This window comes from Mirounga angustirostris, unplaced genomic scaffold, assembly GCF_029215605.1.
Source record: "Mirounga angustirostris isolate CCGP_5_RB_7025 unplaced genomic scaffold, mMirAng1.0.hap1 SCAF_7, whole genome shotgun sequence".
In the NCBI taxonomy this organism is placed as follows: Eukaryota; Metazoa; Chordata; class Mammalia; order Carnivora; family Phocidae; genus Mirounga; species Mirounga angustirostris.
In genome coordinates, this window is record NW_026991715.1 from 11,711,362 (window position 1) to 11,736,381 (window position 25,020).

The window sequence follows — 25,020 nt, forward strand, 5'->3', positions numbered from 1 at the left end:
TCCCCCTGGGTACTGCCTGCCAATCTTTTTCCCCAAAACCACTACACGTGCCCCAGCCAAGTGTATGACCTCATGTGACCTCTGTCATTGGACACTTTCCCTTTTTCACTAAGAGAAAACAGAGGGGGGCGCCTGGGTGGCTCAGTTGGTTAAGCGACTGCCTTCGGCTCAGGTCATGATCCAGGAGTCCCGGGATCGAGTCCCGCATCGGGCTCCCTGCTCGGCGAGGAGCCTGCTTCTCCCTCTGGCCCTCCCCCCTCTCATGTGCTCTCTCTCTCTCCTCTCATCCTCTCTCTCAAATAAATAAAATCTTAAAAAAAAAAAAAAAAGAGAATACAGAGGAACTTCGGTCACAGGCCAGAGCATACATGAAAGAGATGAAAAGATTGATCATGCAAAAATATAAAGCATTTGAAGGACAAAACAGACCCTCAAAAGCCAAACAATAAGCTGGGGGGAAAAAAAAAAACACGCTTGTACTATATGCAGCAAAAGGGTTAATATCCTTAATAAATTAAAAAAAAAAAAAAAAAAAAACAGGAGACAGATGGTGATTAATCTTTATTCAAAAGCTTTACCAACATACTTGCCCTAAAAGAGATTGTCAGCTCTCAGATACTTGGAACCCTATGCTGATTGAAGAGAAAAATTTCAACATTTTTCTGGTTAAAAAGAAGTCAGCATTTATCAATGGCAGCAGAACCGCTAGAAATTGTGGAAGAATCCAGAAAACGCGTGGGCTCACTTCGACGGTTTTACACCGAGCAAAATAAGGAAAAGGAAGAAAGTGTCATGTTGGGGCTGAAAAGCAGCATATTTCAACTAGAGAACGAGGACTTCCCAAAAGGTTACAAAAATCCTAGCAAGCTGTAGGGAAAACAAATAATGAGGAAATCATTCAACAAAAGCTCGATTTCTAATAAGCAGATGTTTTGACAACTCCATAGGTTTGTTTGGTTGTTGCTTTGTTTGTTTTGGCAAGCTTGGAAAGAAGCACAAAATAAAATAGGAGATCCTTTTTTTTAGATCATTTTTGGATAAAAACAACACTGGTCACAGATGGTATCCAGACCCATGGTGGTGACCACTCTGTAATGTAGATGAATATCAAGACACTCCTTCAGACACCTAAAACGAACACAACACTGCATGCCAATTATTCTTCAAAAATTTTTTAAATTAAATTAAACTTAGAAAGTACAAATAAAAACAAGCCCAAAACCCAAAATGTCACATAGCTCGAAGGAAAGCAATAGCTTATATTCCTCAGAGACTGATAACCACACAAAAGCAGATTCTCAATACAGGCTGTCATTTGAGGAACCCAAGGAAGGTTCCAGCACAGATAATTTCCCCCATTTCCTCCACTGAAACTCAATTTAATTTGAAATTTAATTCACGGAGATCTCGAAGGCCTTTGGTCTCTTATGCAAATCGCAACAGGCCTATCCGTCTGGGCCTTGCCAACTACCACTGTGCCTTTCCGGAAGGATGTTTTTCAAGGTAGGGTCAGGCCCCAAGGGCAGAACAGAGACCAGAGGGGAGAGGAGACTCCTCCGAGGGCAAATACACATTCCTAGCCATTTCTGTGGTGCCTGGAGGCATGCCCCTTGGGCACACACACATCCAAAAGGCACAGAGCTGGGCGGAAAATTCTAGACTCCCAAGTAAGCTAAACTGACTGCTGAAGTGGGATTTACCAGCTAGGATTAAGGTCCACCTGAGGAGACACAGAATTGACAGGCACGGAATGTCTTAACAGACCTCCTCCCTTGCACCCTGTCAGCCTTTGGGGCCTCTACAGAATTTCAGCAAGTCACCCTTTTATTTATTTTTTTTTTAAGATTTCATTTGTTTATTTGTCAGAGAGAGAACACAAGCAGGGGAAGCAGCAGACTCCCTGTGGAGCAGGGAGCCTGATGCGGGACTCGATCCCACGACCCTGGGATCATGACCTGAGGGGAAGGCAGACGCTTAACTCACTGAACCACCCAGGCGTCCTGGGAACCCACCCTTTTAAAGAGGTTTTTCACAAGAAGGAGAAATAGCCTCGGGGTGGGTGTTCAACAGCCGCTTGGCCACCACCGGCCCTTCCCTGCATTTGCACACCTTGCTGGGTTTTACCGTGAAAACAGTTGGTCATGCATGAGTTAGTACCTCCAGAAAGGCAAGAAAGCTCATCTGGGGAAAGAAAAATAGTTTGCAGGGCCTCCAGATGCTGAACACCTCTGAGGAGGAGCTGCTTTGGATGTAGCTTTCTTAGCAGATGAGAATCTTCCTCCATCTAAACCGCCTCCCACCAACCCAGGGACAGTCAAGCCATCCCCCGGGGCCTTCGGGGAGTATCCCCATTGTTGAGAAACCAACAGCACTCAATTCGAAAGAAAAATGAACAGTCTTTAGCACCCACCAGTGTCCAGCAACCTGAAAGGTGACATATATGCATTTAATCTGTAATTTACCTCTATTGGGGATATGGGTGTAATTGGGCCTGTGTCCCCGAAGAGCGAGCAGGTGCTCAGAGGGCTCAGACCCCTGCACAAAGTCAGTGGCTGGGCAAAGCAGGGCTAAGGAAAGAGGCAAGGGCAAGCGACTCAGAGTGGCCACGAAAGCCCTCTGCACAGAGCCGGGCCTGAAGCAAGGGGAGAGCCATCCACACGGCTGGGGGAAATAGGGTGTAGGCTGAGGACCCTCAAGGGCCAAAGCTCTGAGGATTTCATTGGCCCCTGTTCCAGGAGGAACCAGGCAAGGGAGACAGGAATGTGATGAGCAAAGGGGCGCCCTAGGAGATGAGGCGGAGGCCCAGCCACGGGACGGGCTATGCAGACCCACGGAGCCCACCTGGTAATCAGCCAGAGGGTGCATGAGAACACGGATGGCTGCCCCTCCTGCCCCACCCCAGAGTTTCTGCTTCAGTAGGCGGACTCTGACAATGTGCATTTCTACCAAGTTCCCAGGTGATACTGCCAGCCTGGGGACCACACTCTGAGTACCACTGACACGGAGCCTAATCGTGGTAACACCTAGAACGATGGTTTGACTGCGATGGGAATCCAGGGGCTTCTGAGCAGAGGATGAGGGAGAACTGTCTGTAAGGGGCAAGCGAGGACCAGGGACCCAGCTGGGGAGCAATGACAGACACTCAGGCAACGGTGGCAATGGTCTTGGACCCAGGGTGGCTGGCGGAGGAGGGGGGGATTGGCGGAGGCCGTGAAAATCGTCAGATCCAGAACATATTTTGAAGGAAGGCTTGAGAGCACTTGGCAATGACGGTAGGAGGGGCAAAGAGAGAAATCAAACAGTGACCACTCCACTTGAGACTGACCTACTGAGTAAATGGCGGCATTGGGTTTCATTGTGCACATACTCCTTTTTTTCTTATTTGACTATAGTTGACGCAGAATGTTACATTAGTTTCAGGTGTACAACATAGTAATTCAACAAATCTATACGTTATGCTGTGTTCACCACGAGTGTAGCCACCATCGGTCACCATCGGTCATTACTACAATACCACTGATGAGGGACACCTGGGTGGCTCAGTCAGTGAAGCGTCTGTCTTTGGCTCAGGTCACGACCCTGGAGTGCCCAGATCCATTCCCCGCATGAGGCTCCCTGCTTCTCCCTCTCCCTCTGCCCACCAGCCCCCTGCAGCTCGTGCTCATGCTCTCTCTCACTTTATCTCAAATAATTTTTTTTTTTTAAATACCAGTGACTACATTCCTGTGACTTATTCATTCCATAACCGGAAAGCTGTATCTCTGAACATACTCATTTTTTTTGAGATGCTCGTGAGACTGGCAAGAAGGGAAATAGCAGATCAACAACTTACACGTCTAAGGCTCAGGGAGAGGTCCAAGCCAGGGGTGTAGATTTGAGAGGCGTCAATTTATAACCAGTATGTACAAGGACGAGGCAGGACAGGATCACTAGCGAGTGAGTTTAAGCAAGAGAAAGCCCAAGTACTGAGCCCTGTGGCACAGAGGAGACAGAAAAGGAACAGCCTGGGACAAAAGCGGAGACCAGGAGAATATGAAGTTGTAGAAAGCAAGAGAAAACATGTTTTCCTGAGAAGGCAGTGCTGAGAGGTAAAGGCAGGACCGATCAACAGTCCCTGGATCAGGCAACCTGCACAATGAATAGTCAGGCAGCGGAAAAGAGGGGCGGTTGGAAATATATGGACCAAGAAACTTGTTGATGTATGAGCAGGCTATTTGTTCTCATCCCAACGTTGTCAAAAATGAAAATTCTCTCCTGTCAAGAATAGACTCGATAATGCTGTGAATACAATTATTAATATATGCCTTTTATTTCCTTTTGTATGTGGATGATGCACAGTAGAGTTTTGAGAGGTCCCATGTTTGTCAGGTACCAGCCTGTAGCAGTAACACAAAGAATACCCAAGCCTTGGGTAAAGCTGGAGGTTTTATGTATCCCCATTATCAACAAACAAACAGTGATCAACTATGCTAGAGGAAAGACTAAATTATCCTTATATTCCCTCTTTATTTTTTTTTTTTTATTTTTATGTTTTAGAGAGGGAGGCAGAGAAGGGGAGAGGGAGAGAGAGAATCTCAAGCAGGATCCACACCCGGCGAGGAGCCCGACTCAGGGCTCGATCTCACGACCCTGAGATCATGACCTGAGCCCAAGTCAAGAGTCCATCGCTTAACCAACGGAGCCACCCAGGTGCTCCTATATTCCCACTTTAGAAGATTATAAAATTTTATCCGAAGAGGAAACAAAGAGCATACAGAACCCAGAAATGTAGGGGGAAAGTTGTATAAAAGAATGTCACTTGACAAAATATACTATTTTCCTGGATTTTGCAATATTTGCAGTATTTACCAGCTTTTTTAAATTCGTAAGATGTCACCACTCATTTTCTCATCCTAAACACTTCTTTCCATGCCTACTTCTGCTTCATAATTTGATACTCATTTTCTTACAGAGGCTACCCCAACCCCCCCAAAAAACTATAGAAGCTTCAGGTCCACAAATCCACAACCAGCCCTGAATGGAGGGGACGAAAGCCAGAATGGATTATGTTCAAGAAACAGTGGGAAGAAGCAAGGAAATAGCAAGTATGGGAGCTCTTTAGTGGTTTGTTCTAGAAGTAAGAGAAAGGGTGGAAAAGTTCAGTTGAAGAAGTGAGTGGGAAATGATACCAGAGTGTGTTTCATGTAATTGTCTGCAGATCCTCAGCTGTCCCATCTGGTGGAATTCTCAGTGATGGATAAGGCGGCAATGAGAAGCTTGGGAAACACACCAAACACGACGGAACCACACAGAGGCGCGTGTATCTCAGAGTCTCTCTTGCTGCCAGCCTCCCACTCTGACCTTGCGTGGGCACCAGAGATAAAGGGAGGCTTGAATTTTTTTTTAAGATGTATTGATTTATTTAAGAGAGAGAGAAAGAGAACACAAGCAGGAGGGGCAGAGGGAGAAGGAGAGAGAATCCCAAGCAGACTCCACGGTGCGTGTGGAGCCCAACACGGGGCTCGATCTCATGACCTTGAGATCAGGACCTGAGCCGAAACCGAGAGTTGGGTGCTTAACTGAGGGCACCACCCAGGGTTTCCAAGGGAGGTTTGCATTTTAATTACCTATTCACCTATATGCTTTTTAATGGTTTTTCAACCACCCTTACATGACATTTGTCTTTTAAGTAGAAGAGGCTATTCAATCAAAACCTGATCGGCCTACCCAGTGTGTATCACAGATGAAAGCAAACAGATCAGGAACTGCCAGATTTGGTGTCTAGGGAGGGCTAGCTTCCTGGTTCCTAAACAGCCCAGCTGTGTCTTCCCATGAAGGAGAGAGGGAGCTCCGGGTGGGGTCTCTTCAATAAAGACACTCTGATCATTCATAAAGCTTCTGCCCTCATGACCTAGTCACCTCCCAAAGGCCCTGCCTGCTCATCTGCTAATACCATCATTCACTATGAATCTTGGTGGGGGGAGGGGGGAGACCACAGATTCAGTCTAGAGCAATCCCTTTCCTGCATCACACCCTCCAGCCTTAGTAAAGTCATCATTCCCCTAATAATCTCCTACACCTCCTATGCCTTCCCTGCTTCCCAAAGAATTTCCCAGACCCCAGTCTCGGCCAGTGGACTCCCATGGCCAAGGTTGCTTATTCATCAAGGGGGTAGACGTCACCGAATGCTTAATTCACGGTATGTCCTCAGCCCCCAGCCCCCCCCCCGGCACAGCAGGGACAATGTAGACGGTGGTTATACTGTCAGGATAGCAGATCGCTCTGAATGCCCTGTACTATTGAAAGGTGTAGAAAACGCAGTGGGACTGTAGCCAACTTATGGCCGCGCGGGTCCCAGTCCGCCTGCGCCCCGAAGAGAGGGAGCTGTGTCTGGCCTTTGCCAACTGGCACAGTGTTATGCTTCGTCAGTAGAGGGCGTGGGAGGAACACTGGCGGGGGATGAGTTTTCTTCCTGGCTCCTCGGGGCTCCTCAGCCATCTCCTCAAGTAGGGCCTAACTGCTAGCTGCTGGAGTTCCCGGCTCAGGCGATGTAGGGGGCAGGGGGCTGGCAGCCAGCAGCAGCTCCCTGTCAGCTTCCTCCGACACCCCCTCTGGTCCCCGAGCATGGCACCTCCCTTTGAACAGCTTCCCCGAGCATCCCCAGAAGACCTATTTCTAGCAAGTTCCACCCATGTGGCCCTTCAGTGATGTCTCCACCGGGGAGTCGGTCACAGCTACACGGGGGGTCTCCACCGTGGAGGGGGTCCACAAAGGTCTGGAACTCGGCCCAGAGACCTGACAAAGGGGGGTTGGGAGGGGCTGGGGGGGAGTGGGAGGGTCTCTTAGATCCGCTCTCCCCTTGAGTGAGCTCCCTCACTCCCTAGGGGTGGCAGCTGGCCCCTAGGGCTGCTATAACGTTTTCTTTAGTCCTGACTAGCCAAGTTCCCTGTTACCTCGGTGCCTGTAAGAGTTCCTAGTTATGCTTTTTTCCTTTTCAAATTACTGTGTGGTTTTGGTCTCCTGGTTGGACCCTGACTGATAAGACAGGAGCCATTTCAACACACTGAATCTTCCCGTTAACAAAACCCAGATAAGCCTTTTGTCTGCCTTGTTTGCCAACTTAAAAACATTGAATCCAATAGCCTGAGGTTGTATACAGAAAAGAACACAAACAATATTTAATACAAGGTACATAAAGAGTTTTAAGATTATCCTCCATGAAGGACAAAAGGTTCTATATTCTAGAGGCAAGATTCACATAGCCATCAACCACTTACCACAAATGTGGAATTTAAAAAAAAAATTTCTGAGTCAAAACTTGTCAAGGAAATGAGCTGCTCCTTCTAAAGGTGCCCCCATCTCTACCTTATACTTATGGAAAATTACAGTCCCTGGAAATGTTCATGTTCACTTTCCAACCAGTACCCAAAAGGGCAACAGTTACTGTTAACTGTAGGTTTCTATGACACTGTGTAATTACCATTAATTCTTTTACGAACCCACAAATAGATCACACATCAGGGCAATATTCTGGCCCTTCTGGTCAAAATGTTCAACTGAGGTTTGAGCTGGGGGCGTGCTCCTGGCTGGGCTGCATTCCAGCACTGGGGACAACGTCCTCAGGGAGAATCTACTTGCCACTTACTCATAACCAACTGTTGCTATGTCCTCCCAGTTACATTTGCCCAATTAAAGAAAAGAATCCAAAGAGTACATGAAAGAAAACGAAGTGCCATCCGGAATTCACCTGGGCACTGCAAAGGACCTGCTCTCCAACTGTTCTGAAAACCCCAAGAATAGTCACTTAATTCTTTTTTTTTTTTTTTTTTTTTATTTGAGAGAGAGAATGAGACAGAGAGAGAGAGCACGAGATGGGGGAGGGTCAGAGGGAGAAGCAGGTTCCCCGCCGAGCAGGGAGCCCGATGCGGGACTCGATCCCGGGACTCCAGGATCACGACCTGAGCTGAAGGCAGACGCTTAACCAACTGAGCCACCCAGGCGCCCAGTCACTTAATTCTGATTTTTTACTTGCGCTGTTAAAACTTGGGATTTCTCAGGTGAAGTACTCTGTAAGCAAAACCCAAAGTCCCTATCAGCCTCTGCTCTCACTGCCTCTGCTCTCAAACTGTTGTTTTTGGCGGGGGGGGGGGTTCGTTTGTTTGTTTTCCAAGAGAGAATTTCACCCAGGCACTGAGAATTCAAAATCAGGGAGGTAGAGTGAAGTGAAATTTCTCCCAGACGTCGTTAAACGGAATCACTCCGCAGCAGAGAAGGAGGGAGGTCAGGGAATTTATTACTTAATTAAGCTTCATCACCGGAACCGCAGAAAACAAGTCAACCTACTTTCCCTCACTGCTTGGGGAACACATTCCCCTTTCTCTGGGGCAGCACGCCCTCCTCAGGGTCTGAAACTGCAAAAAATACAGGGTTACTCGACACACTACTGACAAGGCAAGGTCAATTTTGAGGAAACCTCTTATCTTGGAAGACTGGTTATGAGGTTTATGGAAAAGGCAAAATTTATGATACCAGGCCCTATGCAATTCTCAACTAAAATGATTAACATTTGGGCGCCTGGGTGGCTCAGTTGGTTAAGCAACTGCCTTCGGCTCAGGTCATGATCCTGGAGTCCCGGGATCGAGTCCCATGTCGGGCTCCCTGCTCGGCGGGGGGTCTGCTTCTCCCTCTGGCCCTCCTCCCTCTCATGCTCTCTGTCTCTCATTCTCTCTCTCTCAAATAAATAAATAAATTTTTAAAAATTAAAATAAAATAAAATGATTAACATTTTTTTCAGCATTTATGTTTCTGCAAAACATATTACCCATTTTACCTTCAAAGCAACCCGAAATTCCTGGAGGTAGTAACTTGCTCAAGGTCCATTTGAAGGAAGGGAGTAGAACCGAGTCTGACACCCAAACTCACATGTTAATCTCTGTATTAGGCTCCCATCCAGACATCTTAAGAATCAGAGAATGTTCGAAGAAGGGCTTAAGAGCATCACCCAGTACACTCATACAGGATTTTATATATATTTTTTAAAGATTTTATTTATTTATTTATTTGACAGAGAGAGTGAGCAAGAGAGAAGGAGCACAAGTAGGGGGAGGGGCAGAGGGAGAGGGAGAACCAGGCTCCCCGAAGAGCAAGGAGCCGGACGCAGGGCTCTATCCCAAGACCCTGGGATCGTGACCCAGGCCAAAGGCAGACGCTTAAATGACTGAGCCACTGAGGTGCCCCCAGAATTTTGTATTTTAGAAAAAAGTTAGAAGGTAATGTCTTTTGTGGGGTGAAGTTGGGGGGGCCTCCTGGCCTCACCCATTCGGCACAGCCCCACCCGCATCATGTCCCATCCAGCTAACAGAAGCACCCCTGCTCCCACCCAGCAAGGTACATGCACATAGTTCCAGTTCAACTCCCATTTTAAAGATGAGGAAACTGTGGGGCGCCTGGGTGGCTCTGTTAAGCATCCAACTCTTGGTTTCAGCTCTGGTCATGATCTTGGGGTCATGAGATGGGAGCCCCACGTGGGCTCTGCTCTCAGCAGGGAGTCTGCTTGAGATTCTTTCTCCCTCTGCCTCTGCCCCTACCCCTCTGCACACTCTCCAAATCAATCAATCTTTAAAAAAAAAAAAAAAAAGAGGAGGAAACTGAAAAACAGATTTGTTTTTTTTTTTGTTTAAAGATTTTATTTATTTATTTGAGAGAGAGAGAATGAGAGGGAGGAGGGTCAGAGGGAGAGGCAGACTCCCCGCCGAGCAGGGAGCCCGATACGGGACTCGATCCCGGGACTCCAGGATCATGACCTGAGCCAAAGGCAGTCGCTTAACCAACTGAGCCACCCAGGCGCCCCTGAAAAACAGATTTACTATTCACATCTTCCAGGTCCAGCTCCAAGACCAGAGCCAGGGATCTGAAGGTTTCCCAGTCACCACTCTTTCCAGTAAAACTGTATTTTAAAACACAATAGGAGGGGTGCCAGGCTGACTCAGTCAATAGAACACGTGACTCTTGATCTCGGGGTTCTAAGTTCGAGCCCCACGTTGGGTTTAGAGATTTAAAAAAATTTTTAGATAAATAATTTTTTTTAAATACCACCACAATAGGGTCAACCAACGATGATTCCTGTGAGTGGTTTAAAAAAACTCCGGGGGCTCCTGGGGGGCCTAGTCGGTTAAGCGTCTGCTTTCGGGTCAGGTCATGATCTCGGGGTCCTGGGATCGAGCCCCATGTCAGGCTCCCTGCTCAGCGAGGAGTCTCCCTGTTCCTCTTCCTCTACCCCTCCTGCCCCTGCTTGTCTGTGCTCTCTCTCAAATAATAAATAAAATCTTTTCTAAAAAAATATAAATAAATAATAAAATAAAAACTCAAACACAAAGAACTGAGCTCTATTTCCGCCAAGGATGCTCAGCAGATGCCTAGCTTGTGTTTTCAGTGGACAGGAATTTGGGTCTGTATCGTGGCAGTTACAGGAAACACTTGCTCTATGCCAAGCCCACCAGGTGGCTGCAGAGTTCCGCAATTTATTGCCGGAAGAGCAGTATTCAGGGCAAGGGGGTGAGGTGGGGCCAGAACTCAGCTATTGACGTGTACATGACACACAATGTGACGCTAGTTTTGGGGCATATGGCATAGGGATTCAACATTTCTATACACTACGAAGTGATCACCTCAGTGATTACCAGCCATCCATCACCATTACCAACCATCACCACATAAAGTTGTTACAGTATTATTAACTATATCCCCTATGCTGTCCAGTGCATTCCCGATGTCTTATTTATTTTATAACTAAAAGTTTGTACCTTCTAATCCCCTTCCCCTGTTTCATCCATCCCCACTCCCCCGGGTGCCTCTTCCTAAATCCACACAATATGGCCATTTGCTCACCAGGCTGGGTACCCCCCGAGGCAGTGTCTGTGAGGAAGATGCCTTTTCTGACTCACACAAAAGCACCCCAGGGGCTAGCTGAGGCCCTGGAAGTGAACATGCATTATACGTGGCTTATCTTGTTCAATCCTCACTTAATCTCTCCAACCCTATTCGGTGGCTCTGGTCGTATGCATTTCACTGCGGAAGAAACAGTCTACTTCTAGATCACCTGGATTACACAGCCAGTAGGTGGTAAAGAAGGAATCGAGCTGAGGGTGCCTGGGTGGCTCAGTCAGTTGAGCATCTGCCTTCGGCTCAGGTCGTGATCCCAGGGTCCTGGGATGGAGCCCTGCATCAGGCTCCTTGCTCAGCGGGAAGCCTGCTTCTCCCTCTGCCCCTCCCCCTACTCATGCTCGCTCTCTCTCTCTCTCTCTCTCTCTGTCTCAAATAAATAAATAAAATCTTTTAAAAAAAGAAAAAAAAGAAGAAGGAATTGAACCCAGGTCTGTGGTACCCAAGCCACCCCCAAGATGCCCTGGTGCAAACAAATGAAAACCTCTGTGGTTGCTGGTGTCTAATAAAGGGTCCACCATATTCCCCTACAGACCCAGCGAGAATGGTTGCCATGTGATCTTCCCAAAGTCCCCACTTGTACCTTTCTCTCGCCTATGCTCCAAAACAAGGATATAAAAATGAAACCAAATAAACTAGAAGACTGTTGCGTTAGTTCTTTCACTGTGAAATATTACATATAAGACACACATAAAACAAATGTATAGTTTAAGGAGTAAATTAAAGTGAACGCTCCTAAAATCACCACCCAGGTCAAGAAATTACCAGCACTTCGGAAGACACCTCCCTGGCCATTCCTTCCCACTCCTAACTTCCTCCCTCATCCCTACCAGTAACCCTATCCTGACTTTTATGGTAATGGTTTCTCTTTATATTTCGGCACCCACATATATATCCCTAAACAACACGGTTAAGGTTATTCAATCTTCACTGAGCATCTAATATGTGCTAGTCTGTCTCAGTTCTAAGCACTTGAAATTAATAGTAATAAAGATCCTTCCCCTCATGGGGTTATGTTCTAATAAATTCAGGTTGAATCTGGTTCTGAACTTGATATAAATGTCATACAGGCATAGAGAACTGTATTTCCTTTGCACAACACTGTAAGATTCATTTACTTTGTTGTATGCAGTTGAAGTTAATTTTCACGGCTCTCTGTAGTATTCCATTGTACAAATGTTTCATTATTTACTTTATTCTACTCCTGATGAACATCTGGGTTCATTTCCAGGTTGGATGATGCTCTTTTTTTTTTTTTAAAGATTTACTTATATGAGATAGAGAGAGAGGGTGTACGTGTGGAGGAGGGGAAGAGGGAGAGGGAGAGAGAGGATTGCAAGCTGACTCCACACTGAGCTCGGAGCCCAATTCAGGGATCAATCCCAGGACATGAAGATCATAACCTGAGCAGAAACCAAGAGTTGGACGTTTAATTGACTGAGCCACCCAGGAGCCTCACGATGAGCTTTCTAGTACCTGTATCCAGATGGACATGAGCACGAAATCTCTAGGACATATACCTATGAGGAGAACTGCTAGGTTGTTGGGTAGGCAAATCTTCAAATTATTATCCAAAAACAGTTGTACCAATTTACCCCCCACTAACAATGTACAAGCTCCTACTGATCCATAGCCTTGCAAATATTTTTTATTATCAGACTTTATGTTTTTTAAAGATTTTATTTATTTATTTGACTGAGAAAGAGAGTGTAAAAGCAGGGGAGGGGCAGAGGGAGAAGCAGGCTTCCCTCAGAGCAGGGAGCCCAATGCGGGTCTCAATCCCAGGACCCCGGGATCATGACCTGAGCCAAAGACAGATACTTAACCTACTGAGCCACCAGGTGACCCTATTATCAGACTTCAAATTTTTAGTCAATCTGATCTGTGATATCTCAATGTGATGCTGTTTTTCCCTATCCCTGAACATGTACTGGTCTTTTAGATTTCCTCTCTCATAACATGTCTATTCAAGTCTTTTACTCACTGACAGAAGAGGGGGTTAGGGGGTAAGAGGGCAAGCAAGCAAACCTGATCCGGAGTCTATGTCTGATACCTCCGGGGCTGCCAGTCTACAAGTCAAGACTGCCATGCAGATGTTAATGTGGACGTCGTGATGTGACTATGTCTGGACTTGGTGGAGCACCTACTATATGCCAAATGCCATGCCAAGCAAACTACGGAGGGAAATCATCTCAACACGTCCTTCCAAGGTCACTGCTCGAGAAGCAATACAGCAATCTAAGAGCAACTTTCCACCACCTCATCCCACAGACTGGTCTAGCTCAAAAAATAAAATGATTCAAATACCAGGAAAAAAATCTCCTTTTCCTTCAAACATATTCTGTATTAACACAACACTCACCACCAGACAAGAAGCAAAACAGAAGGAAGAAAAAAATCTTATTTCTCCAACCTACCAAGATCAAAGGAATGCTCATGTTACTGAATAGAGCTAAGACATAAATTCCAGATGACAGAACTGTAAAGAATCTTCTAGAGAAACTGGGGTTTTGTGAAGGTAACACTCACTGAGTACTTATACACTAGGCATACATTACTTCAAAACCCTACCCATTTTGGGATGAGGAAACTGGCTTTGAGGGGTCATGAAACTGTGCCAAGGTCACCCCCTAGGAGGAGCAGGTCTGCTGTTTGAACTCAAGCCTCCCTCGCTCCAGGCAGAGCTCCTTACACGGCACCAGGATCCCCAGGTGGTGGATCCAAAAAGCGTGCCAAATGAAAACATTGTTGGCAAAAATCCAGGAGAGCAACTGAACCAGGATTTAAGTGGCACTGAGTTAGGGAGGTGGGGAGTATTTACCAGAGAAGCCATCAGCCTTTATCTATAACTTATTAGGCTTCCAGAAGTGGTATAGAGATTTGATGACAAAATTTTCTAGTGCACTTTGATGAGTGATTGAAGACACCAAATGAATCTTCTAGATTATCTCTCTGATGCACTATTCTTTTTTTTTTTTTTTTAATATTTTATTAATTCACTTGACAGAGAGAGACAGAGCACAAGCAGAGGGAACGGCAGACGGAGAGAGAGAAGCAAGCTCCCCGCTGAGCAGAGAGCCCGATGTGGGGCTCGATCCCAGGACCCAGGACCATGACCTGAGCCAAAGGCAGACGCTTAACCAAAGGAGCCACCCAGGCGTCCCTGCACTATTCTATCTTTTTTTTTATTATTGTTATGTTAATCCCCATACATTACATCATTAGTTTTAGATGTAGTGTTCCATGATTCATTGTATGTGCATAACACCCAGTGCTCCATGCAGAATGTGCCCTCCTCAATACCCATCACCAGGCTAACCCATCCTCCCACCCCCCTCCCCTCTAGAACCCTCAGTTTGTTTTTCAGAGTCCATAATCTCTCATAGTTCGTCTACCCCTCGGATTTCCCCCCCTTCATTCCTCCCCTCCTGCTATCTTCTTCTTCTTTTTTTTTTTTTCCTTAACATATATTGCATTATTTGTTTCAGAGGTACAGATCTGAGATTCAACAGTCTTGCACAATTCACAGCGCTTACCAGAGCACATACCCTCCCCAGTGTCTATCACCCACGCACCCCATCCTTCCCACCCCACCCCCCACTCCAGCAACCCTCAGTTTGTTTCCTGAGATTAAGAAGTCCTCATATCAGTGAGGTCATATGATACATGTCTTTCTCTGTTTGACTTATTTCGCTCAGTATAATACCCTCCAGTTCCATCCACGTTGTTGTAAATGGCAAGATCTCATTCCTTTTGATGCCTGCATAAATATTCCATTGTATATATATACATCTTTTTTTTTTTTAAGATTTTATTTATTTATTCATGAGAGACAGAGAGAGAGAGAGAGAGGCAGAGGGAGAAGCAGGCTCCCAAGGAGCAGGGAGCCCGATGCGGGACTCAATCCCAGGATGCTGGGATCATGACCTGAGCCAAAGGCAGACGCTTAACCATCTGAGCCACCCAGGTGCCCTATACCACATCTTCTTTATCCATTCATCTGTCGATGGATATCTTGGCTCTTTCCACAGTTTCGCTATTGTGGAATTGCTGCTATAAACATCGGGGTGCACGTACCCTTTAGGATCCCTACTTTTGTATCTTTGAGGTAAATACCCAGTAGTGCAATTGCTGGATCATATGGTAGCTCTATTTTCAACTTTTTGAGGAACCTCCATACTGTTTTCCAGAGTGGCTGCACCAACTTGCATTCCCACCAACAGTGTAGGAGGGTTCCCCTTTCTCCGCATCCTCGCCAACATTTGTCATTTCCTGACTTGTTAATTTTAGCCATTCTGACTGGTGTGAGGTGGTATCTCATTGAGGTTTTGATTTGGATTTCCCTGATGCCGAGCGATATTGAGCACTTTTTCATGTGTCTGTTGGCCATTTGGATGTCTTCTTTGGAAAAATGTCTGTTCATGTCTTCTGCCCATTTCTTGATTGGATTCTTTGTTCTTTGGGTGTTGAGTTTGATGAGTTCTTTATAGATTTTGGATCTAGCCCTTTATCTGATATGTCATTTGCAAATATCTTCTCCCATTCTGTCGGTTGTCTTTTGGTTTTGTTGACTGTTTCCTTTGCTTTGCAAAAGCTTTTTATCTTGATGAAGTCCCAATAGTTCATTTTTGCCCTTGCTTCCCTTGCCTTTGGCGATGTTTCTAGGAAGAAGTTGCTGCGGCTGAGGTCGAAGAGGTTGCTGCCTGTGTTCTCCTTTAGGATTTTGATGGACTCCTGTCTCACATTGAGGTCTTTCAACCATTTGGAGTCTATTTTTGTGTGTGGTGTAAGGAAATGGTCCAGTTTCATTCTTCTGCATGTGGCTATCCAATTTTCCCAACACCATTTGTTGAAGAGACTTTTTTCCATTGGACATTCTTTCCTGCTTTGTCGAAGATTAGTTGACCATAGAGTTGAGGGTCCATTTCTGGGCTCTCTATTCTGTTCCATTGATCTATGTGTCTGTTTTTGTGCCAGTACCATACTGTCTTGATGATGACAGCTTTGTAATAGAGCTGGAAGTCCAGAATTGTGATGCCACCAGCTTTGCTTTTCTTTTTCAACATTCCTCTGGCTATTCAGGGTCTTTTCTGGTTCCATACAAATTTTAGGATTATTTGTTCCATTTCTTTGAAAAATGGTATTTGGATGGTATTTTGATGGGGATTGCATTGAATGTGTAGATTGCTCTAGGTAGCATTGACATCTTCACAGTATTTGTTCTTCCAATCCATGAGCATGGCACGTTTTTCCATTTCTTTGTGTCTTCCTCAATTTCTTTCATGAGTATTTTATAGTTTTCTGAGTACAGATCCTTTGCCTCTTTGGTTAGATTTATGCCTAGGTATCTGATGGTTTTGGGTGCAATTGTAAATGGGATCAACTCCTTAATTTCTCTTTCTTCTGTCTTGTTGTTGGTGTATAGGAATGCCACTGACTTATGTGCATTGATTTTATATCCTGCCGCTTTACTGAATTCCTGTATGAGTTCTAGCAGTTTTGGGGTGGAGTCTTTGGGGTTTTCCACATAAAGTATCATATCATCTGCAAAGAGTGAGAGTTTGACTTCTTTGCCGATTTGGATGCCTTTTATTTCTTTTTGTTGTCTGATTGCTGTGGCTAGGACTTCCAATACTATGTTGAATAGCAGTGGTGATAGTGGACATCCCTGCCGCATTCCTGACCTTAGGGGGAAAGCTCTCAGTTTTTCCCCATTGAGAATGATATTCGCTGTAGGTTTTTCATAGATGGCTTTTATGATATTGAGGTATGTACCCTCTATCCCTATACTCTGAAGAGTTTTGATCAAGAAAGGATGCTGTACTTTTGCACTATTCTATCTTGTAAAAGATTTGTAATAGGGGCACCTGGGTGTCTCAGTCAGCCAAGCATCCAACTCTTGATCTCAGCTCAGGTCTTGATCTCAGGGTTGTGAGGTCAAGCCCCGCATTGCACCCTGCATTGGGCGCCGCATTACTTAAAAATAGTAATAAATAAAAGATTTTTTTTTTTACTGTAAACCATGCAACACTGTCTTTTATTATGTATGGGTTTTAAAAATTATTTCCTCAATCTCTCCATACACAGGCAAAAGTAAGTATACTGTTTAACATACTGGCACTGGGAAATATTGACCATTGCCTAGAGAAGGGAAAATTATCCTTAAAACATGCTTAACCAGGAGGCCAATTCATCTGCCGACCTCCAAGAACATGGAGATGAACATGATAGACAGACTGTCCCCCATCTAAACCTTCATTCACCACCATTTGATAACCCTTTTCAGGCCCAGATCAGCAGCACCTTTCTTTCCAACAATCATTAAATGTCCAAGAAGATTTTCATCATCATCTTCTGCTACAGAAATCTGAGATAGAGGTTTCTTGGGTATCACCAGAAAATGAATTGGTGCTTGAGGGGAAATGTCACGGAAAGCAAGACACTGGTCATCCTCAAAAACGATTTTGGCTGGGATTTCCTTGCGAATGATCTTCCCGAAGATCGTGTCGCCACCAGGCCGCCTGGCCTGAGCCTTGGCGATCTCATCTGCCATCTCGGCCTCCCTCCCACGCGGCCACCCCGGGGAGAAGCTCGAGAGGGCTAAATAAAAGATTTTTAATAGCTTGTCTTTTGATAAGAATTGCCGAGTTGGCAGAGCAAGGGTTGAAAGTCCTGGGAAATTGTGGGGCGCCTGGGTGGCTCAGTTGGTTAAGCGACTGCCTTCGGCTCAGGTCATGATCCTGGAGTCCCTGGATCGAGTCCCGCATCGGGCTCCCTGCTCGGCGGGGAGTCTGCTTCTCCCTCTGACCCTCCCCCATCTCATGCTCTCTCTCTCTCTCATTCTCTCTCTCAAATAAATAAATAAAATCTTTAAAAAAAGAAAAAAAAAGAATGTCCTGGGAAATTGCACTTTATTTATGAGGTACCACTGGGCCATACACATGTCTGTGTAAGGGTCTACACCCGATTCCAATGTGGGGGGGCGGGGTTCTTCACACATCCAAGTGATTCTCTGGATAAATAGCTGGGTGTCTCCAATTTAACTCAATTCTGACACTACCTACCCAGACAAAGCATCAGATTCTACAGTTCAAGGTTTTAAAAACAAAACAACAACAACGAAGACTAAAAAAACAAAACAAAAAAACCCAGAGGCCCAAAATGGTGTCACTTAGACCCAAGTTCCCAAACCAGTGCTTAATACATAATATAATTGCATTTTTGACCTCCCCCAGAAATGTAGTCTTAACATGTCAGTCAGGAATTTTTTTTAATCCACGCAGAGTCCGCACTCGGTTCCTTTCCATGCCCCCAGAGAAAGAGATCATCTGCTATTCCCCCCTAGAAAGCAGCCTCACCTAGAACCTTCCTTTTCTTGTGCTAATAATTTCCTTGCCTTATGCTCCTTTCATGAAAACTTTCCCATTCTGTACAACTCCTCAGAACTCCCCTCTACTTGCTAGACGGGATGCTGCCCGATTCATGAATCATTCAATAAAGCCAATGAGATCTTCGAATGTACTTGGTTGAATTTTGTTATTTAACAAAGGGCCCAGTCCTACAAGACTGCCTTCTTCCCATTTCAGAGGCCAATCACAAGTCCAGGTAGTAACCTGTGGTTCTGAGCCACTGGCTATCAATCAGATTCCCATGACCCCTCTCCTTGGGACAGATGAATTTGCTAAAGCAGCTCACAGAACTCAGAGAAACATTTTACTTACTGGATCACCGGTTTGTTATAAAAAGATATAACTCAGAAACAGCCAGATGGAAGAGATGCATAGGACAAGGATACCTTTGGGAAAGGGGCACAGAGCTTCCAAGCTCTCTGAGCATGCCACTCTCCCCAAATTTCCATGGGTTCCCAACTCAGAAGCTCTCCAAACCCCTTCCTTCTGGGTTCTTATGAAATCTTCATTATATAAGCATGGTTGATTAAATCACCAGCCACTGGTGATTTAACTCAATTTCCAGCCCCTAGAGGTGGGGTGGGGAGGGGCTGAAAGTTCCAACCCTCTAATTATCTGGCTGGGTCCACCAGCAACCACCCCCCCATCCTTAGGTGCGATCCCAAAGTCACCTTATTAACGTAACAGAGGGCATCTTTGGTGAGCTCTTCCCTTAGGAAGTTCCAAGGGTTTAAGAGCTCCATGCCAGGAACAGGGACAAAGACCAAATGTGTATTTATTATAAACCACAAAGTCACACCATGGCAAATTGGCAGTTATATAAATGGGGTCGGGTCTCAGGGGTCTAGGCTGGAGACAAACTGTGGAACCATTGGCAAAGAGGTGGTTACTGAAGTCAAGTGCAAAGATGAGAAGATCTAAGGGAGAGGATGATGTGAGTTAGAGTTCCATTATGTCGGTAATGTCAATTAACAGCCTGGAATTGCAAAATCCTGAAACCCTAAAAGCAAATACAGATGGTCTAAAATTACTCAAAATTCTCTCCCAGAATGTCAGCATGAGAAAAAATGCCATGATCTAGATTCTCTAACCTTTCTCTAAAGACTTAGCTCATCCGTGTAGAAGAGATCCAATCTGTAACACATTCCCTCACATTGGCAATCCAAGCTCCCTAGTAAAGACCAGGATGGCCTGCCTAATTTCGGTCGCTATTTTTATAGCACATGTAAGTACCTAATGCTTTAGTCTGAGCTAGTCATCCTGCACCCACCTCTTCTATTAATGCAAGAGCAGATACCCCAGGTGTCTAGATCCAAATGAAGTCACCGAATGCCAAAGGTAGCCTAATGTCCTTATATCACAGGGAACCTAGATTAGAAAGACTTAGAAAAATGGCCAGTTGGAGAACAAACTGGGGAGGTGGGTGGGGGATGGGTGAAACAGGTGATGGGTACCAAGGAGGGCACTTGTTGTGATGACTGAGTGTTCTATTTAAGTGATGAATCACTAAATTTTGCTCCTGAAACCAACATTACATGATATGTTAACTAATTAGAATTTAAATTAAAAAATTTTTAAAAAAGGTCAACATCATGGATAACCATAATCTAAGAATATTAAAGCCCATAAATTAAGTCTAGGTCAGTGAGTTATGTTCCTAGATTAATTGGGAACTGACATAATTGACTCAAATAATTGAACTTTATTTCATGTATCTCCATCACCAAAACATTTTGGACTGGGGCTCCTGGCTGGCTCAGTTTGAAGAACGTGCCACTCTTGAGCTTGGGGTTCTGAGTTCCAACCCCCTATTGGGTGTAGAGATTACTTAAAAATAAAATCTTAAAAAAAAATTTGTTGAACCATGTTCAATGTGATGATTTTTTCTTTGCCCCAAATCACATATGGAGGTTAATATAGACTGAAAATCTTTCTCATTTCCATAAATAACCTTTTCAAGTATCAAGTAACATCAGTGGTCAAACTACACACAAATGAACTGTGGATAGGTTGAAAACCTGAAGAGAGATTTTTGTGTCTTTTGGTTGAATTAAAATGGATGAAGCAAAAAATTTTGCAGGAGGAGCAGCAGTTTTCTCCAACAGAGCTTCGATGAGACTATTTGAGATAGGCAAGCTGAAGGGACTCCATTTTAGGAAGGCTCCATGTCGCTGTTTTTCTGCTAGACCTATTTACTCATGATCTAGATTTTGCCTCTGAATAAGCCAAAGAAGCTATGTTCCAATTCAAGGGGGAATCAGGAAAGTTATTGATGGTCTGAGTTTCGTCCAAGACCCCAAGCACCTGATAACACCTCAGAAGAGCCAGATCCCAAATATGTTCCAGAACACTCGCTTCAAACAAAAGTTGGCTTGACTGGCATCAAGACCCCTACCTTCAGTAATTTATGGAGTAATACCCACTGTTCACCTGACACTCACCTGTGATCAGACCTTACCTTGAATTCCTGAAGGAATACATTCCCTAGACCCTTTTCTAATATAAACCCCTAACCCCAAGCAATGATAACATTTACTCTTCTCTTGGTTCCCGAGTCTCCCAGACATTCCATCTATTCTCTGTCACTCACGCCACTGGATAAACTCCGTTTTCCCTTTTCTGGCTCACATTGGAGTTCTATCCTGGGTGAAGCCAAGGACGCTCTTGGCTGGTCCTGTGGGACCCTCCCCTGGGTCCCCATTCTGCCTGCCTCATATTCACACATAAAAAATTTTTCAGGGGCACCTGGGTGGCTCAGTCTTTAAGCATCTGCCTTCAGCTCAGGTCATGATCCCAGGGTCCTGGGATCGAGTCCCGCATCGGGCTCCCTGCTCAGCGGGAAGCCTGCTTCTCCCTCTCCCACTCCCCCTGCTTGTGTTCCCTCTCTTGATATGTGTCTCTCTGTCAAATAAATAAAATCTGTAAAAAAATAAAAAAATAAAAATCTTTTTCAAAAAGGGCTTCAACCACCTCCTTTTAGACCTCAGACTTTCTAAATGGATTAAGTTCTTCTTTCCAGCTTATCTCTTATCTCTGGCCAAAGACCCTGCAGGTGAGGCATCCCCTGATGGGAATAAAACTACCCCTGCAAGCAATAAGGGCTGCCCTGGGCCAGCAAGACCCCATGTGACAGACCCCAAGACAAGGATCGAGGTGACCTTCACTGCCCACCTGCATGCACCTGATTTTTTTTTTAAGCTTTTTTTATTTGTCAGAAAGAGAGCACAAGCAGGGGGAGGGGCAGGCAGAGGGAAAAACCAGACTCCCCACTGAGCAGGGAGCCCAACACCGAGATCGATCCCAGGACCCTGGGATCATGACCTGAGCCGAAGGCAGACACTTAACTGAATGAGCCACCCAGGCGTCCCTTATGTACCTGATCTTTGTCCTGCGTTTTCCTTATATAAACCTGGAAGTATTTCAGCGCTTTGGACACAGTCCTTGAGAGGCCAGTCCGTTGCCTTCCTGGTGTTGGCCTCACTGCAATAAGTCCTTTCCTGTTTCCCCACCACTCCTCTCTGCCTTTCAATTTTTTCAGCAGCAAAATAAGCTCTACGCCCAACATGGGACTCAAAATCACAACCCGAGATCAAGAGTCACATGCTCTACCTATTGAGCCAGCCAGGCGCCCCCCTGGCTACACTTTCGGAAGCAATTTATATTTTAGGGAAAAGGAACAACATGAAGGATAGTATAGAATATGAATCAAGACAGATTGGGGGGCACCGTCACCAAAGTACACACGTCTCTGCTCATGACTGGACAAGGCGCCACCTGACGGTAATTCTAGACTCTGTAGATAACTATGGAATTTCCCCTAGGTAAAATCCAGTAACTCCATCCATTTTAGAATCGATCATCTATATCTGAAAATGGCCTATGAATACTTCTTACCACCAAAATCCTCGACAAATCACTTGGCATTACCAACTTCAGAGTCCTAGTTTCCTTTGAAAATACTTACATGCTGAGCCCACTAAAGATCTCAAAAAGACTGAGAATTTCTCATCTTCCCAATTCACTATGCCTCCCTTTCAAACCTCTGAGCCCTGGGACACCTGGCTGGCTCAGTCAGTGGAGCATGCGACTCCTGATCTCAGGGTCGTGAGTTCGAGCCCCACGCTGAGTATAGAGCTTACTTAAAAAAACAAACCTGTGAGCCTTGAAAAACTCAAAGGCTTTCAGAGGCAGAGCAAGTAACAATGGTATAAGGTGACCCTGAGAAAGAAGATTGCATGCCCTGCCCAAGAGCAGGAAAGCATTCAAGTTCTCGTTGTTTTGTACAAGATTGGTATTTTTACAGACAAGGAAGCAGAACACATGCAGACACGTTCCTCCTTGGAGTGGCCACTCTGAAACCCTGTACCTTGGTCAGATTATAAGAGGAGGGGTGCCGGGGGGGCTCAGTGCTAAGCGTCTGCCTTCAGCTCAGGTCATGATCTCAGGGTCCCCGTGAGGTGGGACACAAAAGCAGAAGAAAAGTACTAAATCTCCTTACTACCTACAGCCCATTGACAAGTCCTTGAAACAGGAAGAGTGACATTCCTCTAGGGACTCAGCTGCCTAGATGTTGATACTTTGCTAAGGGCAAAAAAACAATCCTAGCCCAACCCTCTCCCCCCTCCCAGATCCTCTAAGTCTACTTTAACATATAAAAATGCCTTTGGAAACTTCTTTGTCTCTAAATCCCAAGATACACGTTGGCAATCATCCCCCAAGCACATGACCCACTGATATACATCTGAAGGGTCTCATGACTAAGGTTTTATTAGACGATAATAAATGACCTTTTCCCAACAATGGCTAGCCCCCTCAGGGTCCTGGAAACCTTGCTTCCAAAATTCCTTAGAGACTTACACTATCTCTAACCCCCTCCCCCAACTTGAATGTGGGCCACTCCTCACAACCCCATTGTAGCTCTTTCTGCCCACGGGTCCTGTCCCGGTGCTTTAATAAAACCACCTTTGTGCACCAAAGATGTCTCAAGAATTCTTTCTTGGCTGTTGGCTTTGAATCCTAACGCTCTTTCCTACATCACTTGGATTGAGCCCCCATTGCATCGGCCCCTGCTCAGTGGGGAGTCTGCTTCTCCCTCTCCCACCACCCAGCCCCTCTGGCTCGTGCTCTCTCTCAAATGAATAAATAAAATCTTAAAAAAAAAAAAAAAGTGTAAGAGCAAAGACTAGAAAATCAAACTATCCAACAGTGAAATTCTGTGCTGTCATTAAAAACTAAGATTTAATGATGGAAATGATATTTTCAATTACTGTCATTTTAAGGGGCTTAGTACCCAATGAAACTGCATTTCAGCCTCTCCCAGAAAGGTCTTAACCCATCAGTCAGTCAGGTATGTTTCAATCAGTGCCTGGGAGTCAGCCATTCAGGGGGACCCTCTCCATCCCCCCAAAAGAAGATAAGGTCATCTACATGACAAGACCCCTTGCTTTCCTCCCAGATGGGAAAGCGGTCTTACCGGTAAGAATCCTTTTCTTCTGCTAAAAACTTTATCCCACCCTCCTTCTATAAAAGCCTTCTGCTTTGTACCTGTCCCTTGGCTTGTCCCACGAGATGTTGCCCAATCCATGAACTGTTTGATAAAGCCAATGATCCCCAAACTTAGTCGGATGGATTTTGTTGGGGTTTATTTTATTTTATTTTATTTATTTGAGAGAGAGAGACACACAGTGTGAGAGGGAACACAAGCAGGGGGAGTGGGAGAGGGAGAAGCAGGCTTCCCGTGAAGCAGGGAGCCTGATGCGGGGCTCGATCCTAGGACCCTGGGATCATGACCCGAGCCGAAGGCAGACGCTTAACGACTGAGCCACCCAGGCGCCCCTGGATTTTGTTTTTTAACAAATGATACACTCTCCTTAGCAATGTTGGAGAATTCAAATAAGGTCTCTGATACGCAGTTAGCCTAGTTTCTGGAACACAGCAGTCAATACACGGCCAACTTCTGAAATGATCGACCTTTATCAAGGCAAGTCTTTTAGCTGTGGGTACATTTTGCAACTAACACATTCTAGTATCCTCGGGGACCACGGGTCAGGATCAAGCAAATTCTATTCACATTCCGAAAGACACATGCTGAAAATTGGCTGATTTCCTTAAAGAGCTGAAGAGCCCGAGAACCTCTGCGTTGTTTTGGAAGCCTCAACATTTATACCATACGACACAGAATGTGGGGAGTTTCAATTAAATGTTTGCCTAAATGCCCAAGCTTTCAAAACTGCAGTAAAAAAACGTGGCCCTTACCTGTAAATCTCAGGAGGCCTACCTTGGAGTACGGCTCCCATTCCAGTCGAGCTGGCTCCATTTTCACCGCAAAGGAATTCTGCTCTGGTACCTCCGATCCCAGGTCCCTTAGGCATCTGAAAGCCCAGCTAAAGCCTACGCGGTGAGCCGGGGATCAGTCAGTCGCCCTGGCCTCAGCTGGAGCTGGTTAGCCATGCAGGCGCTCCAGTCCCCGCTCAGCCCTGCTCAATTACAACCTGCATGTTAACCAGATCCCCAGGTGAGCCTCACGCCTTTAACACGTGCTGGGGCTTCTTCATTAGCCAGTCCGTCCCAGCTCCTGGAGCAGCCCGAGAAATCCATGCTGAACTAAGTTTCCCTGCGAAGCTGATGCTTGACTCGGACTCACACGGACTACCTGAGACCTTTTCCTCTGCGTGTTATGAGCGCCGGCTCC

The 25,020-nt window shown here is 45.6% G+C and overlaps 1 pseudogene; it reads right to left on the reverse strand.

The window, feature by feature from the left end:
* Positions 1–17,021: 17,021 nt before the first annotated feature.
* Positions 17,022–17,513, reverse strand: LOC123852302 (adenosine 5'-monophosphoramidase HINT1-like; annotated as a pseudogene).
* Between the last annotated feature and the right edge of the window lie 7,507 nt (positions 17,514–25,020).